The sequence below is a fragment of the Cetorhinus maximus genome, unplaced genomic scaffold (genome assembly GCF_964194155.1).
Source record: "Cetorhinus maximus unplaced genomic scaffold, sCetMax3.hap1.1 HAP1_SCAFFOLD_1032, whole genome shotgun sequence".
NCBI classification, from domain to species: Eukaryota; Metazoa; Chordata; class Chondrichthyes; order Lamniformes; family Cetorhinidae; genus Cetorhinus; species Cetorhinus maximus.
The window spans coordinates 5,220-10,112 of NW_027596974.1; the positions used below are offsets into that span (position 1 = coordinate 5,220).

Below are 4,893 nucleotides of genomic sequence, written 5' to 3' on the forward strand. Positions count from 1 at the left end.
GGTTTAAAGTAACTAGCAGAAGAAGCAAAAGTGATAGGAGCAGCGAGTGGTCAGGGTCTGGAATGCACCGCCTGATAGCGTGGCGGAGGCAGGTTCAATTGAAGAGGGAATGAGATGATTATTTGAAAAGAAAGCATGTGCTGGGTTACGTGGAGAAGGCAGGAGAATGGCACGAAGTGAAATGTTCATTGGGAGAGCTGGTGCAGTCACGACGGGCGGAATGGGCTCCTTGTGCAGTGTAAGGATTGTGTGAACGTGGATGTAGACGTTTCCGAGTAGCTGTGTAAAGTGTGTGAGCTTTGAGGTGTGAGTTTTGACTGTTGCTGTATCAGCAGCAGCAGCAGCAGCGGGCGGGAGCGGCAGCAGAGAGCTGGTTGAAAGTGTTGTGAGGCGAAAGGTGCAGCTGAGAGAGTGTTTGAGAGGTGTATTTGCAAGTGAAAGATGTTTTTGTATGAGTGAGGTAGAGTGTTTGTGAGATGAGAGTGGTGTCTGTGAGCGTTGGGTGAGCGTGCGTGTTTTTTGTGTGTAGATGGTGCGGGTGAGTGAGAAAGAAAGAAAGTTGTGTTTTGAAAGATGTGCATGTTGAAAAGTAAAGAAAGCAGATGTTTGTAAGAAAACTATTTTTAGCATTGAAAATCCCCTGGAAAGGGGTGGTGCACCATTCCCAGAGATACTGCAATACCGGGTCGATGCGTGGAGTGGACGGAGCAAGCCCCTATTCCATCTCCCTGCTCCAAAAATCAATTTAATATATGGTCCCCAGATAAGGGACGTATCAGATATTAAACTGATAAGAACAGATTTTTTTTTTTTTTTTGTAAAAATATACTTTATTCATAAAATATCTTCAATCACATTCCAAACCATTTCAAAAACAACATTACAAGGGTACAATCCAGGTTAAACTTTTACAAAATGTATCACCAGGTGCATCAGTACAAACAATAAGAACAGATTTTTTTTTTTTTTGTAAAAATATACTTTATTCATAAAATATCTTCAATCACATTCCAAACCATTTCAAAAACAACATTACAAGGGTACAATCCAGGTTAAACTTTTACAAAATGTATCACCAGGTGCATCAGTACAAACAATATTACAATCATTTACAGCCTTTCATTTTGATCTGTACAGCCCGAGGGGCTCTAAACAGTTCCCAGTCTCTCGGTGCGCTGTGGTAGAAAGGTCTTAGACAGCGACCCTTCCCCATTGCGCCTTTGCGGCAGCTGCCCCAAGCTTTAGTGCGTCCCTCAGCACCTAGTCCTGGACTTTGGATTGTGCCAGTCCGCAACAATCGGTCGGGGACAACTCTTTGTGCTGGAAGACCAACAAGTTTCGGGCAGACCAAAGCGCCTCTTTCACCGAGTTGATGATCCTCCAGCTGCAGTCGATGTTTGTCTCGGTGTGTGTCCCTGGGAACAGCCCGTAGAGCACAGAGTCCTGTGTCACAGAACTGCTCGGGATGAACCTCGACAGCAACCACTGCATCTCTCTCCAGACTTTCTTTGCAAAGGCACAATCCACAAGGAGGTGAACAACGGTCTCTTCCCCACCACAGCCACCTCGAGGGCATCGTGCAGAGGGGGTGAGACTCCTGGCGTGTAGGAAGGATCTGACGGGGAGGGCCTTTCTCACCACCAGCCAAGCTACGTCTTGGTGCTTGTTGGAAAGTTCTGGCGATGAGGCATTCTGCCAAATGACTTTGACAGTCTGCTCGGGGAACCATCCCACAGGGTCCACCCTCTCCTTTTCCCTCAGGGCCTCTAGGACGTTACGTGCTGACCACTGCCTGATGGACTTGTGGTCAAAGGTGTTTTTCTGCATAAATTTTTCCACCAGGGACAGGTGTTGCTGTACGTGGCGCGGGTCTGGCCCATTCCTCACTCCTGCGCTGTGGCGATCACGCCAGCCATCTTCCGCTTTATCTGGAGGTCAAAAGTTGATCCTGTTTGCAGGGACATGATGTAAAAAAACTCTGGATGAAGGGGGAAAAAACATGCCCAACATCACCCTCATCCTGATGGCCACCTTTGTGTATGGCAGTATCAAGCTGTGTGTAGACCCAAACACCAAGCGTCACTACGTGCTGAGGTTCTACCTGTCCCTGGTGTTGCGAAGGATGGGTCTGGCCACCCTGCCGCGGAACGCTCCAAGTGCCGTATCACCTGCCCCGTGTGGAAAAACTTATGCAGAGAAACACCTTTGTCCGCAAGTCCATCAGGCAGTGGTTAGCACGTATCACCCTAGAGGCCCTGCGGGAAAAGGAGATGGTGGATTCCGGCGGACGGTTCGCCGAACAGACCGTCAGGGTCATTTGGCAGAATGCCTCATCACCAGAACTCTGAAGAGAGTGGCCGTGGTTCTTGTCGAGGTGCATCCCGAGCAGTTCCGTGACACAGGTATGGACTCTGTGCTCCAGGGGCTGTTCCCAGGGACACACGCCGAGACAAACATCAACTACCGCCGGAGGATCCACTCGGTGAAAGACACTCTTTGGCTGTCCGAAACTTGTTGGTCTTCCATTGCAAAGAGTTGGCACATTCCAAGGTCCAGGACTACGTGCTGAGGGACGCACTAAAGTTTGGGGCAAAGGCGTAATGGAGAAAGGTCGCTGTCTACGGTTGCGCTAGATGTGTCGTGTAACTGGCAGGTAATGGAAAATTTCGAGAAACACTCAGTCACAAGGGAGAACACGTGACAGGCATGAGAGACAATCCATGAGTCTTTGTAGCTGAGTTTCCGTGTGAGCAACTAGCTCACAGCGCAGAGGAGTTCTTCGATCGAGGCCTGCTGTATTTTTGTCTTTGCTTTCAGCTTGAGCAGTCAAAGAACAAAGAAGAAAAAAAAGTACAGCACAGGAACAGGCCCTTCGGCCCTCCAAGCCTGCGCCGATCGGTCTGTGGAGCTTGCCAGCTGACCAGGTATGCAGCTAAAGTCCTTCCACATCTACAGGGAAGGCAAAGTCAGCAGCGTTTCTCCCAGAGTGTAGAGAGTCCTTGGAACTCTCTTCCTCGAAAGGTGGTGGAAACAGAGTCTTTGAATATTTTCAAGACAGAGCTGGATAGATTAACAAGGCGGGGTTGGAAGGTTATCGCTGGTAGGCAGGAATGTGGGGTTGAGGTTACAATCGGATCAGCCATGATCTTCTGAGTAGTGGAGCAGGCTCTTGGGGCCCAGTGGCCTACTCTTGCTCCTAAGTTGTATGTTCAGACATGTAGGGGCATTACTTTTTACTGATTCCAGTGCTTCTCCTGCACTGAACCTGGAGAGTACTACGTCAGCTGCTGTTGAGTTGTTTCCTGATGCCCTGCTTTCTTTTGTACGAGCTGTCTAGCATCCTCGTTTATGGGCTTCCTTTGCTTGGCATTGGGCCTTCTTTTGGGCTGACTGTTGGTCTATTTCCTTTACGGGATGTCAGCATGACATCACCAGAAGGGAAATGTGTCATGTTATGAAGTCACAGTAAATAAGTCCAATGCATTATATCATTATAATAACACAAGATGATGATCAGCAGTGAGAAGGCAGGTGGCAGCAAGGATAAGTACAGGTACGACACAGCGAACAGCCTTAGATCCTGTTAAAATGTTGAAAATGTTTCTCCCCTTCTCGAAGATTATTTCCTTCAAAATTTTAGAAATCTTTCAGCTTCAACCAGAAGTCACACACAAGCCAAACAACAAAACCACCTGCGTGCACAGCACAGCACACCATCTGCCAGCCTGCAATGATGTCGGCTCTCTTTTAATCACCTTTTCCCCTCCCATCAGTCCTATTCAGCAGGCAAGCAAAGGAGCGCAGAAAATACATCTGCACGGCTGTTTCTAACTTCTAGAAAGGGAACAGCCTTATCCTAGGAAAGTGAAAAATACCTATACTGTCACAAAGTGATGAACTTGAACTGCAAAACACCACGCTTACCTGAGCTTGTGTCACAGTTTTTGCTGTCTATCTCAGCCAGTATTCTCAGTCGTCCATCCTGGCTTCTTGCTCTCTCTGCAGCTTTCAGATGCCTCCCCTTGGCCGGCCTCAGTGCTCGGTGATAGATCAGCGCTCGGTATTATTTCTGTCCTCAGTGGTAACTGCTAGGGGAGAAAGGCTTGACTTTTTCAATCACCTTTTACCTCAGTAAAATCCAAGTAGAACCTAAAGTGGCAATGCTTCTCCCTCTCAGCACCCAACATGTCTTGCCTTTTCTTCAGGTTGGATTTGAGGAAGCACTACAGTTGCTGCCTGGCTGCCATTTCAAGTACAGAGACAAGGGGCAGCCCCATGACCCCTCCCCCGACTCCTGCACAATATGCAAATGTAGCACATTGTCTGAGTGCAATTTGGGAGCTGAAGACGGTTTCACAGTGGGATACAAGATATGAGGAGAGGTTTCCTCACAGACACACCGCCACATAAGCCCCTTTAAATTTGCGCGGCTGTGCAAAAAGTTTAATGGGCCCGCACACTTAAACAAATCGGTCACGCACTGTAATGACTCGCCTCATTCAGTTCAACAGAAATTAGGATCATGTTTTTAACCTGTGCCCTAGTTTTAAAATATTTTGTGTTCCATATTTACTTTCTCAATTTGTTATTAATTTACTTTACATTGCTTTATATTCTATTTTGTCTTGGACATGCATCACGGTTCGTTCAATCTCACTGGTTAAGAAAATTAAAATATTTAGTTTGATCAGGGTCTTACACTTGTCAAGAGGAGCCCTTTCAAATACTGGCCTGCTTTTGGAGGCCTGAAGTCACTGGAGCTGCACAAGTCAAGACGACTGAAGGCCTGATTCGCTGTGTAATATACTTTGCAGCATCTTGTTGCACTAGCAGGCAGGAAGGAGTTTTCAGCAATGCAGTTTAAAGGCTTGATACACTAAGTACACTTTCATT

General features: G+C 47.4%; 1 pseudogene; it reads right to left on the minus strand.

The window, feature by feature from the left end:
- Nucleotides 1-648: 648 nt before the first annotated feature.
- On the minus strand, nt 649-827 carry LOC144675598 (U2 spliceosomal RNA; annotated as a pseudogene).
- Nucleotides 828-4,893: the final 4,066 nt, after the last annotated feature.